General features: G+C 41.9%; 1 protein-coding gene across 3 annotated transcripts in view; it reads left to right on the forward strand.

Moving 5' to 3' along the window:
- Nucleotides 1-3,801: 3,801 nt before the first annotated feature.
- The window catches only part of LOC116399804 (microtubule-associated protein 4-like), a 110,738-nt gene continuing 91,193 nt past the window's right edge, over nucleotides 3,802-23,346 (forward strand). For all 3 annotated transcript variants that reach the window (XM_031877218.1, XM_031877219.1, XM_031877220.1), the window contains exon 1: nucleotides 3,802-3,924. The gene's annotated coding sequence lies outside the window, so the exon portion shown is untranslated. The remainder of the gene's footprint in view (nucleotides 3,925-23,346) is intronic.

The following is a 23,346-nucleotide window of genomic DNA, read 5'->3' on the forward strand; positions in this document are numbered from 1 at the left end:
GCTCACTAGGCCAAGAGGGTTGTCTGATAACCGGAAGGTCGTCGGTTTGATCCTTGGCTGGGACGTGTCCTGTGTCGAAGTGTCCTTGAGCAAGACACTGTACCCCTAACGGCTCCCCGGGCAGCCCACTGCTCCCTATATATAGGGATGGGTCAAATCCAGAGATGAATATAGTATAATAATACATTTAAAAAAAGTTTATGCTGCAAAGAAGCATCGGCATTGTTTTTTTTTCCGGAGCTTTAATCACGCTGTGCAGAACGCAAATAATCCAAACATACGCTATAGTGTGCAACAAAACGGAGGCTCTGTAGTCTGAACCAAGAAGCCAAGAAGACAACGGCAGCACAGACCAGGTCCACTTCTTCCGTTCTAAGCTTTCACAATAAAAGCCATGGACATTTACACTGCGTAACTGTTTACCAGATGGAACTCAAATTCACTCAGAGCATTTTGCTAAAAGAACACTAAACAAAATGTCGCAAATTTGTACCTCTGCTGGTATGAACAGTTTTGATGCAAAATATTTGCAGGCGAGTATTTATCATTTTTGTGTCATTTATTTGTGTAAAGGCCTTCAGGGTTCTGGCTTGGGGCATCGGAAATATGGTCACCTAAATCTAAATCACACCACAGATTGCAGTTAATGTTGATCATTCATATGACTTGTATAGCTACTGTATCTTACAACCTGATTTTCAGAATCGGATATTAAACTACTGCATTGGTAGCACATGGAGAGAGTACAAAGCAAGTCGTGGCTTACTGCCACCTGCCCCTCATTCCACTAATCAGCTCTACGATACCATACACTTTGATTTACCTCAATTACATTTTTTTTTAATTTGATGAGTTATGTTCAGATAAGGTTGGGACATTGTGGTGCACCGTGATGGACAGATTCATACAGACCAGAGGCATATGTGCTGAGAAGTCCTGGCTAAGAGGATAAGAACAGTTGGTAAGGTGAATGTTGAAATTACCACCGATCAAATGAGTTTGGAGTTAGTCATTACTGTAGGGATTGATGATTTTCATGATAAAAATATAATAAAATGCAATCAGCTGTTGCATGGAGAGGATGAATTTGTTGCATTTGTTGCTGCTGTGCTTGTGTACTGTGGACAGTATGTGATGTTGGAGGGATTACAAACAAACCCACCAAATCAAATGGGAGCCCTAATCCCAGATAATCCTATAGAAACCTCTGCCTTCCCCACAGCCAGTCAGTCATCTGGCTAGCTAGCTCCATCAGCCTGCAACTCTGATACAGTCCAGTCAGTCAACCAACCAGCTGCACCGGCGGTCACTTTGTCCCGTGAATACGCTACGAAGCTACAAACTGATCACTGGAAGAGGTTCAGTTATTCACAACTATGAGTTCTGATTTTAAAAAAAGATCAATGATCATGTCAGTTTGTGTTATTATTTTGAAGGCCCATTTATGGATGGGCATTTCAAATAAGCTATAGATGTGATATATATGATGATGTTTCATGCTATACATTTGTCCCATAAACAAATATACTTTAAATACAAAATGATTAAGTGAAAGAACAGACTCATCATATACACAATAATAGTTTTTTGTTATTTTTTGGGTTTCAGTGTGTTCCCCACCCACACATACATTCATTATATGATCACAGAAGAATGCAAGCAGACCGAACCACTTGATTCAATGTACCATTCGGTCAACATGCGTCAACAACAACGTCCTTCATCCCATTTGCAAAATGTACTTATTCCAGTTATGTTTTTGAGTGTAAAGCACAATTACCCTAGGAAAAAGAACATCAAGATAACTTCCATATGCGTCGGCTGCTTATGATTTTTAAGTGTGTGCTGTTGTTTGTTTCACAGCATATCACACGGCAGAAGGAACTACCCCAAAAAGAATGTTCCAGATTTTATTGCAACAACAGCTCAGAGCGAGGTAACACATCTTTTGAAAAGCATTTGAGCTTGCTATTTGTGACAGTAAATCCCTGAGTCTCAGTATGAATGACATATTTGTGCATGTTGTTATCATTTTCTATTATATCACCACAAAATGATTTGTTATGCAGTGTACAAACTACCAGCATAGCCTGGCAACAGCACCACGCAACCTTTTTTCACATCCGGCTTTTCGCACTACTTTTACACTAGCACTGTTACTTAAAGGTGCAACATGTAATGACTGGTCACATGCTCCAAACAAATACCTTCAGTTAGCGGCTAGATTATACAAAATTCGACCAAAACTGAAAGCCTTTCAAAATACCACTTTTGTGTCATAGGCATCAGCCTATAGTTGACATTAGACATCTCAGTGCTTACTGTGACACTATCTGGGGACAGTATGGTCCATAGGTTTTGAGAGTTTGTTCAGTGGATTAAATCCAATGTTGCAGAAACAGAAAAAAACAACCCCAGTTTTTGTTTTGTCCTCCCTTCCACCAGGAGACTACTTTGCTGGGAGAAGAGCGTGTGGCGACTCCAGGGGACGGACCGTCAGGTAGCAGCTATGTAGATGACCGGTGGGGTGTGCCATGCAGGATCAGACCCCCGGCACTGGGGTTTGTGCTCGCTGAATTTTAGTTGCTAGCCACTGACTTAAGGTTGGTCTTCCAGAGCTGCCTCCCTGCCATCATCATCCTAATTGGCCTTTTGGTGGAGGGGAGAATGAAACAGAAAATATGGGTTGTTTACTTGTTTCTGCCACTTTTGGATTTAATCCAATAAAAAACGAAACTGCTAAACTGTACATTCAATGTGACTGATGAGCTCTCTAGGCGGCTCTACGTCTTTGTCCTCTCATGTTGGACTGAGGACAGACTGCATGCTTCAGTGACTCACTATCGCCTCTACAGGTACAAGTGGTATTACAAGACAGGACCGGCCGGGGCTAGCTGGTTAGCATGCTCATTTCAGTAGAATGTCTCTGCAACACAATACACAGATGTCTTTGACATGATGTCAACACTGTAGCCTTTTGATATTCTGTTAATAATGCTAGTTTATTTAATACATTTTGTCAACTAAAATTTTGACCTGATCTTACACATTGCACCTTTTAGTCTCAATTATCTATATGTAGACAACTGTAGACAATGGCTTCATTTACAATGACCATATTTGTATACCTGCTTGTTGTTTGTATTGTAGCATTCATTCTCCTGTACTGGTTCTGTCCATACTGTACATATTGTAGTGATATTAATGGCACAGCTGCATTCACTCTGTTCAATTTGCATATCGGTTCATTCTTTATTTAGGTCCCTTCTTACATGACTCCCCTATTGATTTATTGTGCATTTACTCGTCTTTATGTATAGGTTATCTACTGCACTGTAACTGTGCATTTTTATAGTAAGATACTTTCATTTGCATAGATACTTTATTCATCCCCAGGGGGAAATTTGTTTTTACAATACAGCACACCTGGCAGAGATCTGCATTCTACTGAGTGTACCTTTCCAGTTAAGTAGTTAGTCTGTACTAGGGTACTACATTTGTGTTAAAACAATTATAGCTTTTCTTCACTTTTTTATGTATTTGTCTGTTTTGCACTTTGAACATTGAGAGTCCATTTTGGAAATAACATGTAATTCCTTGGATTCACTACTATGAACTGTGTTAATTTGTTTCTTACAAATCCATGACCAAATCCATTCACAGCTTCATATTTAGGGCAGCTTGTGAAGGCAGCAGCATCCCTGATGCCTGCAGATTCACATCAAAATGTTTATTTTTTTCTTTTGCTCCGGGCTACTGATTGGCTGAGCTGACTGGGAAGAGGGCGGGGCTTGCATCTGAGTTCTGGCACCAGTCTGCTCTGCAAGCAGCGAAAGGTGGAGAGATTTTCACCTTCACGCGCGCTGACTGTCACACACACAGATACGAACGCACTCTGTGACAAAAACGGGACACATCGAAACGGTGAGTAAAGTGGCTTATTTTAACATTTAAATGGGATTTATGACGTGTCATTGCTTGTTTTTCGTCGTTTAGCCTACTGTGTCCTCGCGCTGCGCCATCCTCTCGCGCGTTACTGAGTCAACGATGAAATTCATGTCATATTCACTGCGTTATATAGGTCTCGCGCTGCTGCGGCATGGATATGGGCCTATATTTAGCTTATTTTTATTGCGGACGGGACAATTTGACGTTGTGGTGTAAGGTGTTTCCCCGTCAAAACGGTGGAGGATAGTGGGCGTGTGAGGGGGGACCTCTGTCTCTCACACGGAGCTCCGTGGGTTCGGGTCTCTTTGTTATGGTGGTGCCGCAGTCGGGATGTTACACCCCTCCTGCTGAAAAACCACCAGGCTATAGTAATCCAAAGATGCTCCTGTGATATCCCTACGCGAGCTCATCGTACTCCCTGGGTTTCATTAATGAGTGCAGAGTAGCGTCATTGCTTCCAATGCTAATTTAGGCTTTTCCTCTTTAACTTTAATAGTCTTATATGGGACTACAGTCCCTTATAGACGATGCTTTCTGGTGCTATTTGTGCTCTATAACATCTACTACAGGAGGGTAGTTTTCTCACAGGCAGCAGGTGCAGCTCCAGAGTAGTCAGTGCCTTCTTGTTTTTTAAAGGCCTTTTTTTCTCCTGATGTTACACAGCCTTGCACCAGTTTATGGAAGAGTCTGTGATGTTCTACAGGGAGTAAGCCTGCCATTATACAATAATACCGCCCCCTCCCCCCCCCACACAAACACACACACTGCATCCTCTGTCTCAGTGTGGATTAGTGCGCATTGTTCTATCAATGCTCATGTCTTTCTCTCTCCGGCTACTTCTGATTTTGCTCTTTTTAGTCGGTTTCACTTGTGAAATTCAGTGCGCGGTGTTTTGAGGATGACTAATGCACCATAAACTCATTAATAGATTGGATGCCACATGCACGGACGCGCCGCGGGTCTGCTGTTGGTGTGGGACGTCTTAATTCTCCCCTCACAGTAGAAGTGGTGCTAGAGTATGAGTAGACATGCAGTGTCTGTTCTGTGGCTGCTTGTTGCAAGACTCTATGAATAGGGATGCACCGATACCGATATCGGGGCCGATACTAACTCAAATAGCTGGATCGGGTATCGTTGACAATAGGCCGATCTATTCAATTCAGTTCTATGTTTTTATACAAACTAGTATTTCAATTCCTGTTTATGTTGAGGCATTATAAATCACTTGAATTGTTATTCCTGTTAATCTTGAAGATTGTTTTTACCAATTACAATGTACAATTTATTATATTTCATAATGACTAAGCATTTGTTATTTTGTCTTTATCTGTTACATTTTGTTTTACAAAGTTAGCAAAGCAGTGTTTAAGTCACCCTGATGCTGCCTTACACATGTACCCCAGTCACTTCCACACAGTGAGGCATACGTCTTATTATTCAAACACTGGTATCAGCCGATACCCAAAGCGCAGGGATCGGTATCAAGACTGAAAAAGTCAGATTGGTACATCTCTATTTACTACTCAAGCTGTGTGAAGTTTAAACCTAAGAAACATGGCTGCACTGTTACAAAAAAAAATATTCTGGAGTGTTGTGCCTCATCTTATACAGTCATTTTATTCTGACACGTTATGATATCTTTGGAGAGTTTGAAATTTGTGGGTCAGAGGACAATGCTTGGTGTTGATGGATCTGCTGGTGGCTCCTGTCGTGGTTGAAGAGGTCCGACAGTTGGTCTTTGTGTGTCTATTTGTGTTGCCGCTGTCTCTGCTTCTGTCACCCATATGTCACACTGTATTCGTTCAAAAATCCTCTTGAGTTTAAGTTATTTATTTTTCATAATCGCTACTAGACGTTTGGAAATCAAATTTACGATAAGACATAGTCAACCTTGTCTTCTACAGAATTAGGAAACTCTTTTCTCGGCTCTCTCAGTTATGTCCTGATGGAAACATATTTTCTCCCAGGTTACAGGCGGTTACAGTTTGAAACGGGTTTAATGTTGTAATTCGATACAGAACAACAATTAACACTACAAAACTACCGAGTTAGGTTTAGGTAACAATCCTCTTTGGTAAAAAAACATCCTGGTTTGGCTTAAAATGGCTACAAAATTGAAACTAAACAAAAACGCAAGAAAAGTACTTGGTTCACATGGGACACAAACAGCTCCTGGGTGAAATATTCTTTCTATTCATTCGTAACTTCTGTTAATATATTCTTGGGGAGATGGTAGCAGGTAGTGGAACATGTTGGCTACTAATAGTAGGGTTGTCGGTTCATATCCCCAGCTACTCCTACCGCACATCCAAGTGTCCTTGAGCAAGAGGCTGTGATAGGCCCTGTTCATGGAAGACATTTTGACTTGTCACAGTAGCCAAAACACAGCTGTACATGATGAAATGAATGACGGCTGAATTCCATTCAGCTGCTTGGATTTCAGGTCCCTTGGTAACGTGCATGCTGGCTCACTCTGTCACTCTGACTGGGACTCTTTAATGGAACGGAGCCTTTGTTAGTGTAATTAGTAACACCTGTGCTCTGCCTACTGTGACAAGTCAAAATGTCTGCTTTGAGAAAGGCCTGTCGGTCCCAGTGCTTTGTTGTGTGGGGAAATAATTGTATCTTTTAGTCTAGAGATTATAGTTGCTTATAATTTCCAACAACCACTCCATAACACACAAACATTCAACTTGGGGAGTTTCCCCCCTTCCTTGCTCAGATTTGATCAGCAGTCCCTCTCAAACACGATGTATTTTATGGGAGATATCTTTGTGACAGATAGTGATAGACAGGTGTGTCAGAAAGACACACAGCCAAGAATAGAAATGACACACAGAGGCCGGAAGAAGAAAGAGAGAGGGAGATGTATTATCAACAGAATGATGTGGTAATAAATGAACTTGGGAACAAAGAATTTCCATAAATTAATCTGCAGTGGCAGGTTCAGATATGCAGAGGGACTTAAAATGCATGCAGAATAAGAAAAATAATTCCTTTCCTTTATCATCAACATAGCAAGATGCAAGAGGAGACAATATTTTACAATACTATTAGAATGAGTAAGAAGGAATAAAAATAAATGCTAGTTGCATTGTGTTATCATAATGGTAACCGTGCTAGAAATGCTTCAGTATTTGCGATGACACCCAGTATTGGGTTATGCTTGTGAATAGTGGTGCAACGGATCATAAAGCTCACGGTTTGTATCAGATCACGGCTCAGTCACGGATCGGATCACAGATCAGCACAAAAGAAAAAAGGTAGCAAATCTAACTTTTAGAGATCCCTGATCACATTTTGTTGCCGCCGATACTAATTGCCAATTATTGATGATCCATGTTGTCAGATACAGATCCCTTTATTGTTTGATTATACAGCTGGTCTTCAAGGATCCAGACTATTTAATTTGCCACCGTCCGAAAAATCATTTCAATGACTCTGAAGTCTGTTAAACCATCAAATAACCATAGAAATACATTCTAAATGTTATGCTTTTACTTTGTTATAGTCATTTATAGTGTTTTTTTCGTCAGAAAAACAAACAATTCAATTGATAAGATAAGAATACAAGAAATACAATATTGTATTTCTATTGATTAAAACAAATCTTGTTTTAATGATGTATTATAAGCTGCTTAGAGTAAGCTGCTTAGAGTAAACGGCTCATAATTCATCTCTAATATCTGAAAACATCTCCTTCAAACAACTGGATTTTTTAAAGTTTCTTAAAAACACTACATTTTACGAGATTACATGTGAACATATAATGATAACGTTATAATTTATCTTTGCCCACTTCTCATTTTCACTGAACAGATCTTGAACGCATCATAATGTAACTGAAGTGAACCTTCAATAGCGGTGCTGCTAACGTTACTAGCTCTCATGTTGATTTACACACGGATTGGTTATTTACAATGTAACATTATCAGAGATCAGAGACTATAAAAGCATGAATGCCGTCGTCCTGATCACAATTTGACTGAATATTGACGGATAACGATCATCGTAATCATCGCAGTGCAGAGCTCAGGTAGATGGGGCTGGGCAATATATCAATATTATATTGATGTTGTCTCAGATTTTGGATATCGCGATATGACAGAGGTGTTGTCTTTTCCTGGATATACTGTAAAGGCTGCATTACGGTAAAGTGATGTCATATTCTGAAATTACCAGACTATTCTAGTTGAACTATTATTTGCATTTACACACTTAGTCATTATATCCACATTACTGATGATTATTTATCAAAAATCGCATTGTGTAAATATTTTGTAAAAGCAAAAATGTACAACACGACAATATCATTGCAATATTGATATTGAGGTATTTGCTCAAATATATTGTGATATTTGATTTTCTCCATATCTCCCTGCCCTAAAGTAGACATTACTACATCTTTACATAGCAAATTGTTGTTTGCTGCTATATTAATGCTCTGAGTATTGTATAGAGAACCAGGCTGATGTTTGCCTGAGACTACAAGCAGGAAGCTGGACGGATTATCAGAGATGTTCTAATGCATAGCTGTTGTAATGATGATGCCATGATTTTCGCTTTAGAGATTGGTGGGATTACACGCAATCCCTCCCAGATTACCTGCCAAGCAGGCAGGAAGGCAGGCTAGCGGTCCAGCCAACCAGGTATGGTCAGCATATTCAGTCCACTTACCAGGGCAGTCAGCCATTGAGTCACTGAGGTCACCAGTGACACAGACATCAACCACTCATCCAACCGGTCAGTCACGGTATAATTCATTTTACAACATTATAATCAGCTACTTTTACAGGAAATGTGTCGGCGCTCCAGTCAGTTAGTAAGTCAACAAGACAGTGACATGACCAGGGTGGTGGCACGTAATGCGACCAGGTAGGACGGGTGGATGGACGGGTCAAACAAGACATCACCCGGCGTTCATGTCCCATGTAAAACCAAAAAGTCAACGCTGATTTATTTGAAATTACTCAGAATGCAGAAGTTATTTAAACCCGAAACGTGATCTTTTCTTTCCTAAACCTAACCAAGGAGCTCTGTTGCCTGAACATTAATTGTTTGCACGTAAATTGTTTCTGTGGTGGCAGCATGTCATTTTAACACATTACACATCACCCCCAGAGGAAAAGGCCATTTCATGTATAGATCCGGCCTTTCCAAGCCGACCCTAGAGCCGGTCACAGGAAATGTGCCCGGCGAGCGCCGGAGAGCAACCATCACTGACCCGCTGAGCGGGGGAAAACGCACCACTGTAAAAGAAAGAGGTTGCAAGAGAAAGACGCTCTGACTTCTGTGTCACTGGGACTTTAATAACTTTGTATGTTGATAGTATGGCAGATGTTGTGCTTTCAGTTTATTCTACTGCCCTCAAGTGGCTAAAAAAATCATTTAATGCAGCTTTAAAGCTTCAATCTTAAAATGAATTAGCCATATGTGTATGCATTCTTGGTATCTTATACAGCAGATATTTATAAAGTGTTACTCAGACATGGAGTTCAATGTATTTTAGCTCAAACAGCCCTTTATTGGCCTACTACTGGGCCCGTTATCCTTTCTACTACCAATAGAATAGATATTATCTCTAGACCTAGATGCTTTGGAAATGAGAATGTGGGACAACACTAGAGTCAGTGCCAAGATAACAGTCTGCTGATGAAGACACAACTTTTCATTCATGCAATATTGTCATTTTCCTTTGAGTCTATGAACATTGTGATGCTGGCCTCACGCTGTGCTGACGAGAATATGGGTGCAGTGTGTTGCAAGACGTTCGGTACACTTAATGTAGGGTAGTAGTTTGTATTCATTATTGATGACCTTGAAGGATTATGTATGCTATGAGCTATCTGTTAGAAGCCATTTTTATTGCCACAGTGGGATTCACGGAGTAAATCCTTCCGAACGTTTACTGTGTCTGATAGATGTGTAATCATCACTGGAGGACAAATGAAAGCAGCATTAGAACACTGTGAAGTCCTGAAGTCCACTCCATGGTCCTGGTAACTGGGAGAGGACACGTTCTGTCTGTAGTGTTCGCCCTCAATGCGTTTGTAGACAGCGCTCTTGTTGAATGGCGACTTCATTTTTTTACAGAGAGCTGAACTCAAACACGCTCCTGCTTCAGTTGTTGTGGTTGCCATGGTGATCTTGCCTGGGTAAAAAAAGAATCACAGAGTTCACTCACTACCACACTGATCATTCTGGAGACAGCGTAGCATTAACAGAAACCTGTGCACTGACTCAATCCAAACAACAAAGCTGTATCTGGGACAGCCGGGCTCCAGGTTTGGGGTTTAAATAGACACAGTACGCTGAAGTACACTTGGGACCAGAGCCATTGATGTTTACTTACTCTCTGTAAGTAAACATCAGTTATTATGTGGCCCTTAATTTGCTAAAAATAGATTAGAAAATGGTTCTGAATATAGTTTTTTATGTTTCCTTTGCCAAGCTTGTATACTTTTCTTTGAGTGAAGAATCAACTAAAAGATCTTATAATCAGTCTTATAATCAAGGAGAGACTTGTATACAGTACCAAATCTATGACATGACATCCGGGCTAACAGAAGCTCTATTAAGGATTGGAATCGTGATTTGGTTCCTGTTGAGACCTGGTTCCTAGTTGTCCGCTTCCTTGGAATTGCATACCTCTGTGACTATCACTTTCCTTTAATCGATGCTCTCCAAATGTTGTGCAGTTAAAATGACGGGACAGCCCAAAAATATATATAATAAGTGGATGTAGTCACTGTGATGTCACCCATTGGTTTGTGGACTCTAGTTTTGAAGCCTCGAGTTTGGCATTTTAGCCGTCCCCATCTTGGTTTTTGACACAAGAAGGTGGAGCGAAGTACAACTAAATGCTGTGTAAGACATTTTGAGGCGACCACAATGTTACAATTATCTTTTTTATGACCGAAAACAAGGACAACTCCCAGACGGGACAACACTGTGGTAGCGACCTGTCAACCACAAGGTAGCCCTGCCCTAAAGCATACCCTGCTTTATGATCTGTTTGACTCTAAATAGACCATAATTTACTAAATGAACATCATGCTGTATTGAAGAAGACTTGAAACTAGAGAGTGAGACCATAAACTCATGTCATAAAGTGAGAAGTAGTCATTTTCTCATAGACTTCTATACAATCTGACTTCTTTTTGCAACCAGAGGAGTCGCCCCCTGATGGCCATTAGACAGATTGCAAGTTAAGGCACTTCCCTCATTGGCTTCACTTTTTAGAACCGGAGGTTGCTGCCAGAGACATGGCAGAGAGAAAATGAACATGTATACACCGTAGGGGGCGATAGGCCTCATCTGTCAAGCTGGTAACACTTAACCCACTGAGGTCCTAGGTTTGTGGGAACTGGTGTTTGTTGAAGGCCACTAAACCAGAAATATATAAGAATCATTAAATGAAGGAAAGAACAATAGTAAAACAAAACGTTTTTAAATGTGCGATCACCGTCTAAAGGGATGTCTATCTTTGAGGCACATGCTGACATAGATATTTGGCAGATATAAAAATGAGATAACGATACACATAACATACCAAGCAACCCACAACTACAAACAAGTTTGATACAAAGCACTTTTCAAAAATAAGAACCTGCTCAAGATGCTTACTGAACAGGACATTTTGCAGTGTAAAACTCTAATTGTGAGCGCTCTCTGTTGGACAAACTATGCGAGACCATTGACACAGTAAATTCACTTTTTTCTGTGCTGCAATTTCTTGTTACTCATCGGCCGTCCTGGACAGGATACAGCGATATCTGCAGTTTGCAAATGTTAATGTGACGTTGAATGAGGTTTTCTTCTGGAACAGAGGGTTCTGGTTTCACTTCGGCTTTCTAAAAACCCTGTATGACGGGTAGGAGTGAAGTAAATAGTAGCATTCATTATTGATATGTTTGTTCTGTTTGAAAGCAATTAAACCAATAAATACGAAACAAAGAGAGCAGTACCATCTTTAAAGGTAGCCCTGACTGTAAGCTAGCGATGCAGTGAGCTGATCAAACAGAGAGTTCAGGGGAAACAGCAAAGGTCGTTCTCTCCTGCTGAGGGAACGGGCGGAGAATCCGATCAGACCTGACATCATATGGTAGAGTGAAGCCGTCCTCCATCCAGCTTCCATCAACGCTTGTTTGTGATATGAAACAAGCGGTAGCAGTCGCTGGGATTCAGATCAGATCTGGCTTCAGACGGCAGAGTGAGGGGAGGATAAGTACAAAATGTCCCCCGTCCATCGGCTGTCTGTACTGCATTAAAACATGGACGCTGTGCACAGGACAGCAGCAAGGGTTCACCACTTAAGCTTTGGGTCCAGAGTAGAAGTCACAGTTACTATTCTTTTGTATTTGAAAGATTATTATTGTGTGTCTTGTTTACTTTCTAAGCTAGGCTAAATACTAGCTAATACTAATATGGATACAATCTGACCGGCGCCCCCTGGCTTAAAAGCTAATGTATTGAAAGCATTTTACTTGTTCTTCTTCTTCTTCCACCCGACTCGGAAAGGGCGAAGTGAATCCCGAAGTAGATTGCAGCTTTCATTATTTGGGCCCCTACTCAGTCATTGAGAACCAGAACTTTGGCCCTCTGTTGGACACTTTCTACCGAGATACAACATATGGACACAGCGATAACAAAAATAAAGCTAAAGTCATGGAATCACTGAGGAAGTAACATGCGATGCATGGACATCCATTGCTACAGGATCTAGTGTTACCGTGCGCTTTATAACTGTAGTTTTAGCACATGTTCTAGAGAAAGTGTTATTCTTGTATGAGAGCTGGTACAGAATGCTCATTGTCCATAACAGGAGGATTTGGTTGAAGGATAAGTCGATATGATTTAAGCTTGATGAATGAATAAGCTTTTATGTCAAGTGATTGAGAGCATACTGAAGTTTGTGTTTTTACTACGACGATGCTGTTCTCTTGGCAATGCTGGGAAATGTAACCTGGCAGTTTACATATCTCTTCAATTTTTTTACTAATATTTAATTAATAAAAGATAATGGAATTAAATTGATCTGCTTTTTAATTCTCAATCCTCACAAATATGCTGTTTTAGAAATAGTCCCAGTGAGAAAAAAAACAAACATGTGGAAATAAAAAATGTTGATGCATCAAGATGAGTCGATAATTGTTTTATAGTGGTGCAACGGATCATAAAGCTCACAGATCGGATCGGCACAAAAGTTAAAAGCTCACTAATCTAACTTTTAGAGATCCCTGATCACATTTTGTTGCCGCTGATACCAATCATTGATGATCCATGTTGTCAGATACAGATCCCTTTATTGTTTGATTTTACAGCTGGTCTACAAGGATCCAGACGGTTTATCTTTATTGCTACCGTCTCAAAAATCATTTCAACGAATCTGAAGTCAGTAAACAATCAAAAATTCTAAATGTTATACTTTTACATTGTTACAGCAATTTATAGTATTTCTTTTCTCCCTAAAAACACACTATTCAAAGGATAAGGAAATGAAAGAATGTATTTTTATTGATTAAAACAAATATAGTCATATTGAAGTTAGATCGTTTATTTTCTGTGCCCTCAGATATGAGCAGTTATGTTTGTTCAGAAGATGTGTGCTTTGTCTCGTGGTGGTGCTCCACATTGCTGCCTTCAATAACGGCTCCAGGTTTGGAACACATGAAACGTTTTGAACATTTACAAGTCCATTATTTTTAAAAGCTCTGTTTTTATGTTGTCTACTTTTCTCTTTAGAAAAAGCCACGCCAGTATTTCTCACTCACTGACTCCGTGCACACTGCACAGATTTGATTGGCTGAGTAGCCTCATGGTCCTTGGCCCGCTAAACCAGTCAAAATGTAATAATTCTCAATAATTTATCAGTTCACGACCCGCCTATTAGTGACCTCTGGTCTACACTGTTAAATTCCAGTCATAGCTTTCCTGCAAAGTTTGGCAAAACAATTACAAGCACATTACTTGCACATTTATACAACTAATCAACTCAATGGACAGATTTAGAGCTGTCAGCTGTCTGGACACTGTATGGCAAAAACATGATGTTGATAAACAAGGTTTCATTGTAATATTTTTTATTTGGTTTTATAGTTATGTGGGTACATGCACTGGTGAAAGTATCAATATATGTACAGTATACAGTAGCATAGTATAGTGTGTATATATACAGTATAAGTAAACTAGATTGAGGGCATTGCAAATGTCTGCTTACTATTAGTAACTATTTATGTGAAAATTGTTGAACCAACTCAGTTTGAAGTCGGTGTTCCACAAATTCAGAAAGTCCAAATACGGGGCTTGAGGTTGGACTCACCACCATTGATACATGCCTCAGAATAAAGTGAGCCTTGTGTTACATTTTAAATTGTAGGTCTTGCCCAAGGAAACGCTGAGCAAAGGACACTGACTTATTACGTTTCCTTTCCAAAGGACACATACAGCCTTGAGCTGCTTCCATCTGCTTCTTTTTGCATCCTTTCTTTTGTCCTTTGTCTCTCCTCCCACTCTCTCCTTTACATAAATAAACCACGCTAAGTGCTTTTGCTCTGAGACTCTAGCAGTCTGAGGAGCTGGGCGAGACGGTGAACAGTCCTGCATTCAAGGTCTGACTTCATCAAAATATACTTCAAATACTAACAGTAACAGTACTCATTGTGCTGAGCGGCCCATTCAGAATACTGTATATTTTTGGATGTTATTGATGCATTAAAGTGTTTATCACTCAGTTATTTCCCTCTAAAATGTAGTGGAGCAGAAATATAAAAAAGCAGAACATAGAAATACCCAAGTAATATACAAGTACTTCAAAATTGTGCTTTAAGTACAGTAGGCTACTTGAGTAAATGTTAGTGGTGTAACCACTGTAACCGTGAGGGGGATCCTCACATTTCTTCACGCATGTGAACCTCAGATTAATGACAGTTAACCATCACAGTGTGAAATAAAGTTTTACTGACAATCGTTATCCAGTAAAATATGCCATCAGGACATCATTGATATTTGTAGTCTCTGATAATGTTACATTATAAACAACCAATCAGTGTTTCAATCAACAGGAGGAGAGCTAATAACGTTAGCAGCACCGCTAATGGCTAATCCATTCAGTTACATTATGATGCGTTCAGGCTCTGTTCCGTGAAAATGAGTTTTGGGCGAAGGTAACTTATAACGATTGAACCCGTATACCGCCCAGCCCTAGTTTTGGTGATGAACTTGAATAAATCCAGTAGTATGAAGGAGATGTTTTCACAACAACGAATAGATATCCATCCATCCATTTTCCTCCGCTTATCCGGGGTCGGGTCGCGGTGGCAACAGGCCAAGCAGGCTGACCCAGACTTCCCTCTCACCGGCAACATGTTCCAGCTCATTCTGGGGGATCCCGAGGCGTTCCCAGGCCAGCTGGGAGATGTAATCCCTCCAGCATGTTCTGGGTCTTCCCCCGGGGTCTCTTCCCAGTTGGACGTGCCTGGAAAACCTCCAATGGGAGGCGTCCAGGAGGCATCCTAATTAGATGCCCGAACCACCTCAGCTGACTCCTTTCGAGTAGCGGCTCGACTCCAAGCTCCCCCCTGATGACCAAGCTCCTTACCCTATCTCTAAGGCTGAGCCCGGCCACCCTACGGAGGAAGCTCATTTCGGCCGCTTGTAGCCGCGACCTTGTCCTTTCGGTCACGACCCAGAGTTCGTGACCATAGGTGAAGGTAGGAACGTAGACCGAGTGGTAAATTGAGAGCTTTGCCTTCCGGCTCAGCTCCCTCTTCACCAAGACGGTCCGGTGCAGCGCCTGCTTTACTGCTGCAGCCGCACCGATCCGTCTGTCGATCTCCTGCTCCATCTTACTCTCACTCGTGAACAAGACCCCGAGATACTTGAACTCCTTCGCTTGAGATAGGCACTCCGTCCCCACCTGGAGGGAGCAATCCACCGGTTTCCGGCAGAGCACCATGGCCTCAGATTTGGAGGTGCTAACTCTCGTCCCCGCTGCTTCACACTCTGCTGCAAACCGCCCCAGTGAATGCTGGAGGTCACGATCCGAGGAGGCTAACAGGACCACATCATCTGCAAACAGCAGAGAGGCGATCCCGAGACCCCCGAACCTGACGTCCTCCACCCCCAGGCTGCGCCTAGATATCCTGTCCATGAAAGTCACGAACAGGACCGGAGACAAAGGGCAGCCCTGGCGGAGGCCAACACCCACCGGGAACGTGTCTGACTTATTGCCGAGAATGCGGACACAGCTCCTACTGCTGTCGTACAGAGACCGGATCGCCCGTTGTAATGGGTCCGGCACCCCATACTCCAGCAGCACCCCCCACAAGAACCCCCGAGGGACCCGGTCGAAAGCCTTCTCCAAGTCCACAAAGCACATGTAGACTGGTTGGGCAAACTCCCAGAACCCCTCCAGTAGTCTTGCGAGGGTAAAGAGCTGGTCCACTGTTCCACGGCCGGGCCGGAATCCGCATTGCTCCTCTTGAATCTGAGGTTCGACAAACGGTCGGAGCCTCCTTTCCAGCACCCTGGCATAAGCCTTCCCCGGGAGGCTGAGTAGTGTGATACCCCGGTAATTCGAGCACACTCTCCGGTCCCCCTTTTTGAAAATGGTAACCACCACCCCGGTCTGCCAGTCCATGGGCACTGATCCCGACCCCCATGCGACATTGAAGAGGCGTGTCAGCCAGGACAGCCCAGCTATGTCCAGCGCTTTCAACATCTCAGGGTGGATCTCATCCACCCCTGGCACCTTGCAACCAAGGAGCTTTTTGACTACCTCAGCGGCCTCTGCCAGGGATATGGGTGAGCCTCCCCCTAGATCTTCAGGCGCTGCCTCCTCTACAGAGGACATGTTGGTCGGGTTTAGGAGTTCCTCAAAGTGCTCTTTCTACCGCCGTTCCTCCCAATCACCCCCCGCCAGGTTTCTCCGTCATTGCCCACGTGAGCGTTGAATTCCCCCAGGAGAACTATGGAGTCGACCCGCAACCCGTAGGCGCATGGAGGTGACCCTCTCGTTCTCCGGGGAGAACTCCAACACAGTGGCGCTCAGCCGGGGGCTCGTGAGTATCCCCACTCCCGCCTGGCACCTCTCACCATGGGCAACTCCAGAAAAGGACAAAGTCCAACCCCTCTCCAGGAGCTTGGTTCCAGAGCCAGCGCTGTGTGTGGAGGTGAGTCCAACTATATCTAGCTGGTATCGCTCCACCTCCTGCACCAGCTCTGGCTCTTTCCCCGCTAGCGAGGTGACGTTCCACGTCCCTAGAGCTAGTCTATGCTGCCGGCTATCGGCTCGCCCAGGCCTCCCGCCTGACCCGCCGCCCGGTCTGCATTGCACCCGACCCCGATGCTTGTCCCTGCAGGTGTTGGGTCCACAGGGTGGCTGCTCCATGCTGTTTATTCGGGCTGACGAATAGATATTAGAGATGAATTATGAGCTGTTATGAGAATTGAGCTTTAAAACTACTAATGACAAGATTTGTTTTGATTCATAAAACTACATCTTTTATTTCTTTATCATTTCAATTGTTCATTTTTATGAAGTAAAAAGCACTATAAATGACTATAACAAAGTAAAAGGATAACATTTAGAATTCAAACAACAAAGGAATATGGATCTGCCAATATGGATCATAAATGATCTGCAATTAGTATCGGCTGCATGTATCTATAGAAGTTAGCAAACCATTAACTTCCCTTTATTGTTTGATTATAGCAGCTGGTCTACATGGATCAAGACTATTTATTTTGCCAAAAATCATTTCAATGACTGAAGTCTGTAAACCATCAAAAATGATAAATGTTATCCTTTTACTTTGTTATAGTAATTAAAGCATTTTTTTTTCTTCATAAAAACACACAATTCAAATGATAAGGAAATAAAAGAATGTATTTTAATCGAGTTAAAACAAGTCTTGTAGTAGTTTTAATGATGTGTTATAAGCTGCTTATAGCTAGTGTAAACAGGTCATATTTAATCTCTAATATCTATTTATGTTGTGAAAACATCTCCTTCATAGAACTAGATTTATTCAGGTTTCTCACTAAATCTACATTTTACAGATTACATGTGAACACATCATGTTAACATTATAATTTACCTTCGCCCAATACTCGTTTTCACTGAACAGAACCTGAAGGCATCATAATGGTTGGTTAGCTGTTAGCGGTGCTGCTAACGTTACTAGCTCTCCTCCTGTTAGTTTGAACACTGATTGGTTGTTTATAATGAAACATTATCAAAGATCAGAGACTAGAAATATCCATGATGTCCTGATGGCATATTTTACTGAATAAAGATCGTCAGTGAAACTTTATTTCACACTGTGATGGTTAATGTTAAACTGTGTCATTAATCTGAGGTTCACATGCGTGAAGAACTGTGAGGGGGATCAGTACAGATCAACAACGGTCTGTTACATCACTAATAGATACTTTTCCTAAAAGTATATATTTTTTGTTCTTGTGAAAAACATTTCATGACAAGCTTGATAAAGTCAAGCAACTCAGTGACCCACATATGAATAAATTACCAATCTAAAATAAATTGTGTTGTCCTTTAACCACATTCCAATAAAAACACAAGATCAGACTCAGACATTTGGAGCTTGAATGTCAACACAATAAGAGGAAGTAGAGAGGTGAAACGATGCGGTATCATTTACTGCAGAGCTTGAACTGTTCTCATTTTACCTCCAGTGTTTGGTCTCCTTCATGAAGAGTTTTCTCTCATCTCGTCTCCTTCCCTTGATCCCCTCTCACTTTGAAAACACCGCACAGGACACAAATGCTGCACAGAGCCACATTTGACAGATCTGCACATTTAGTCATCGGTCTGCTGAGTTAGCCCACTGTCTGCACCTTTCGCTCATGTACCGACGCCGTGTGTGTGTGTGTGTGTGTGTGTGTGGGTGTGTGTGGATAGGTCGACACAGTATGTTGTCAGCAGTAATTTAAACTGCCGCTCATCAGAGACATGCTGTGCGTGTGCGTCGGAGTTTGTGCCCGTCAAGAAGGAGACAGCGAGAAGCAGCTGAGTCACCATGGCGACTGGCTGGGCAGCCATGACAGCGTTTTGTTAACACGTTAGATGCAACGAGTCTAAGTTACAGTCTTGGTGGTGCATTTGCTTTCTCCTTTGTCCTTCCTGCTTAGTCACAGAGAAGGATCATTTTCTCATGTAACCATCCACATAAACTATTTCCATCCTCTAATCGGACAGAATCCCTGCTGTCAGTGTGTATCTGTGTTGTAAAAAGACAAGAAAAGAAGAAAAGGGTTCTCGAGCCACGATTTCAACTAATTCAACTGATGCATCCGCAACTTTCAGAGTGGACATTTGTGAGCTCCCTAATGGTCTCCCAGACACATCTGAGCTGTCTACTGTTAGCTCCTAACTTCATCAGGCCAGTCATTGGTCCTCTGTGTCTGCTGCCATTGTCATCGTAGACGTCAAACACATTAACACTGAAAAGGAGTAGTTCGTCATTTTAGCATCCAACCACACACATTAAATGGATATTGGATATTAATGAGTGGAGGTAAAAAAACAACCAAACGGCGATGTACTAATCACCGATAGCCGATATATTCTTCCAATTGCCCAACTCCAATATGTAAGGGTCGGCTTATGCTCGTTTGGAGCTAGTTTGTTTGACGTTTTGTCCGACCACATCAGAGTGTTGCTAGTCGTTCCAAACAGCCGCTCTAGAGGACAGAGGACAGAGGTGATGTTGATGAGAGCAGTGACAGTTAGCTGTCAGATGCTTTAACACCATAAAAATGTCCTTCCAACTTCGAAATGGGATATATTGTTAAAATTAAAATATTGATCAGTGCATCTTTAAGTTGTGTGTATTTTTTTTTTAGGACATCCTTAATGACCTCCCAGTAATCAACACTCACCAGCGCAATATGTGTTGATACTAATACACACATATATATAATAATCACACCTCTTGGTAGTTTTTCTTGTGTTTTTCATCCAGTATGACCTTATTACAGTGCACACACACATTATGCTTCATCTGATACCATCTGATGTCCAGTGTCAGCAGGTTTACATGGAACAGCTCAGCACTCACTCTCAAGTTGCAGTGCAGCTGCTTTTAGAGGTGAATGGGTAAACTTGTACATATAGTCTGAACCCACTGAGGTGGAGCTCCAGCTCTCACTCTGATCATAACACATGACCTTTTTGAGCTTTTCACGTGATAATGCTGTCAATCTGTACATTTAAGTGAGAACGTAAGAGAGGAGATAACAAATACTTTAAAGTACAGAGTTTTTGGTGACGTTCATACTAACTACGTTCACATGCACAAAATTACATCCAAAAAAAACAATATTCCTACTTGAAGTTGATGCCTAATGACAATGAGTATTCCACTGCTCAGATGTATTGCTGCTCAGATGAAAGATGTTCAGTGAGCTACCTGAAGAGAGGGCCCTCATGAATCAGACAAACCGATGACTGCTCCTGAACACACAGTTGCTTCAGTGCTAGTGATTCTCCCTGGCTACACTTTCACTTCGTTCTTCCTCTTGATGCCATTTATTTTTGGATGACAAAAGCACAAACGCTCCCTGTTGTTCTCTCCCTCTTCTCCTGTCTCGGTGCCTCTGTATCCCTTCAACTGTGCGTGAACCCTCCAGCAGGCTGGACCACCAAAACCCAACCTCTCCAATCATAGCTGTTACATCATTGGCACAGCCTCCATTTATATTGGACTGTGACTCATCACTGTGGCTCAGCTGGAGAACCAACATGCATCACACCGTGGAGCAAGACCAGCCTGAACCCTGACGTCTTCTTGTACTTCTGTCTTCGGTATTTCACAAATGTCCGATCAGTCAGTGTCAGCAGGTCTTTTGTCTTGCTCAACGGCACATTGGCAGTAGTTGAAAGTGGTGTGGACAGACAGTCCACATGATCATATTGGGCCTCACACAAGAACCACTCATGTGAACAGATTCATTCTTCAGTGGTACCAACGAGTGATTTAAAGGCACAGTGTGTGTAGCGTTATAGAGGAATCTGTTGGCAGATATGGAATAGGATATTAATAGGTATGTTTTCTTTAGTAAAACTAAGAATCGCTGTGTTTCCTACTTAGAATCAGCCGTTTATATCTACAGTATATCTGTAACATTATTTTTACTGTAATGTGAAAAAAAGTTGTAAATTCAGTCAGTTTTGGACAAAATAGTCACAACAGGTTCCTGCTATCTGTACATCCCAGTGACGGGGGGGTCATGTTCTCCCACACACACGCATGAGCACATAAATATCATCCAGAAAATCTCTTGTATTTTCATGGAACAGTTATGTGTTTGATGTTCTGCCAATCTGTGGCCTGTGTGTGTGTTTGTGTGTGCTTGCGTGAGAGCTGTCAGTGTTTGGGAGGATGAGGTGATTATGTAGCAGAAGGCTGTGTTCAGAGAGGGAGAGGTGGCGGATGCTGGAGCAGGGGATTGTGGGTACAGATATAGTTTTTAATCCCTCAGAGTGCAACAGCCGTCTGCACCCAACAACCTTCATCATCATCTCTCTCTCTTCCTCTTTCTCACACACACACACACACACACACACACACACACACACACACACACACACACACATAATGTTTTACTTAACACCAGTTACACTGTGATGCTTCTGATTAAAATTCATATTATGTCAGAGTTGCATTGCATTTGGCCTTCGCGACATATCAGCTTTAAAGCTGCATTAATGCATTTCTTTTGTCCACTTGGGGGCATTAAAAAAACCTGAAACACAAAACTAACACATGATTGTCTTATAAAATAGTTATGGCTAATGTGTTAGTAGAGCAGGCGTAAAGAACCGTGATCTTTCATTTGGAGTTGTGCTTCTGGCCACCTGGCGTATGTTAGTTGGACATTTCAACACATCTTCATATCTAAACAACTGAAGACGTTGTTTGCCAATGACCCCCAAAAACCACATATATGAAGGTTGGAGCAGTGGGCCTGATTCAAACACGTGGTTAATGTTGTGAATTGAACCAAAACTACTTGGTTAGGTTTAGGAAAGGATCATGTTTGGGTTAAAAGAAACGTCTGTTACGTAACTTATGGACGTACAGTATGTTGGGTACTTTAAGTAAGTTAACTTAGGGAAGTGAGATAAAGTAAGTCATGTCTCACAAGGGACACAAACAGCGGTCTCCTGGGTGAAAGTCCCATGTTTGTTTTGATAGCAAAGTAGCAAGTACGTTACGTACACATGGTTGAAAATGAAAATATGATTGCCAGATTTGCCACCTTTTATTTTGAGTAAGATACTGTGCAGTTCTTCTTCGGGTTAATAATGGAAAACTTACGAATGGTAGAGTTCATCGGCCCGTCAATGAGCTCCAGTTCTCATCTATCCTGTGGTTCTGGAGGATGTGTCACTTATCCAGGTGTAGTAGAGGCTTTACAGTATCCTTCTTTCAGTCTAGTTCAAAGACACCGGGATACTTCGCCTCCCAAGACTTCACAAATGTACTTGTTTTTTTTAGTTCCGGTGCATCTGGTACTCACGCACCAACGCATGTGCCGCATTGTCTGGTTCTGGTTCTGCAACAGCAATATTTAAACATCACTAATGCAACAAATATTTTAAACAATATGAATTTTGGGGTGAACATTGGGCTTTTTGCTGTCCCTATTTTTTCCATGTTAAAAAGTGGTTGCCACTGATGACAACCAAAGTTTAAGAATTGGTTGCCAATTTCTCAAAATCGTTGCCAGAGGCAACCTGGCAACCCAGTCAAGCCCTGGTACGTGAACGTAAGTTAAGTAAAGTATGTGCATTACGTAAATTAGGTACCTTACGTACGTGGCGTATGTTAACAAGTGTTATAAATATACATATAAGGACTTAAAGAATCCTCCAAAATCTTAATTCAGGGTCACTCACAGTACCAGTGATATTGGGACTAATGAGAGGCAGAACGGGTGAGAGAACACAAAGAACACCAGCTCCAGGCCACTGAATATTCCGGCTTATGAAACCTCTCCAATGGAGCGATGAATATTGCAGAATAATACGCTAAGAGGGCAATAGAGGTTGGGAAGCCTATGGTTCTATGGTTCCTTTTTGGAACTGGAGCGATGGAATTATTGAATGCATTGTGAGTGTGTGTGTGTGTCGGAGAGAGAGCGCTGTGTGACAAATGTGTGTGGTAAAGCATTTCAGTGAGCAGAATTTGTAAGGGAATATATCAGAGACAATAAAATAAAGTCATAGAGAAACAACAACTGACAACAGAGAACCAGACTGTTAAAGAGGTAGAAACACTGTGTGTGTGTGTGTGTGTGTGTGTGTGTGTGTGTGTGTGTGTGTGTGTGTGCGTGTGTGCGTGTGTGCGTGTGTGCGTGTGTGCGTGTGTG

Source organism: Anarrhichthys ocellatus, unplaced genomic scaffold, assembly GCF_004355925.1.
Source record: "Anarrhichthys ocellatus isolate YVR2014 unplaced genomic scaffold, GSC_Weel_1.0 scaffold129, whole genome shotgun sequence".
NCBI lineage: Eukaryota > Metazoa > Chordata > Actinopteri > Perciformes > Anarhichadidae > Anarrhichthys > Anarrhichthys ocellatus.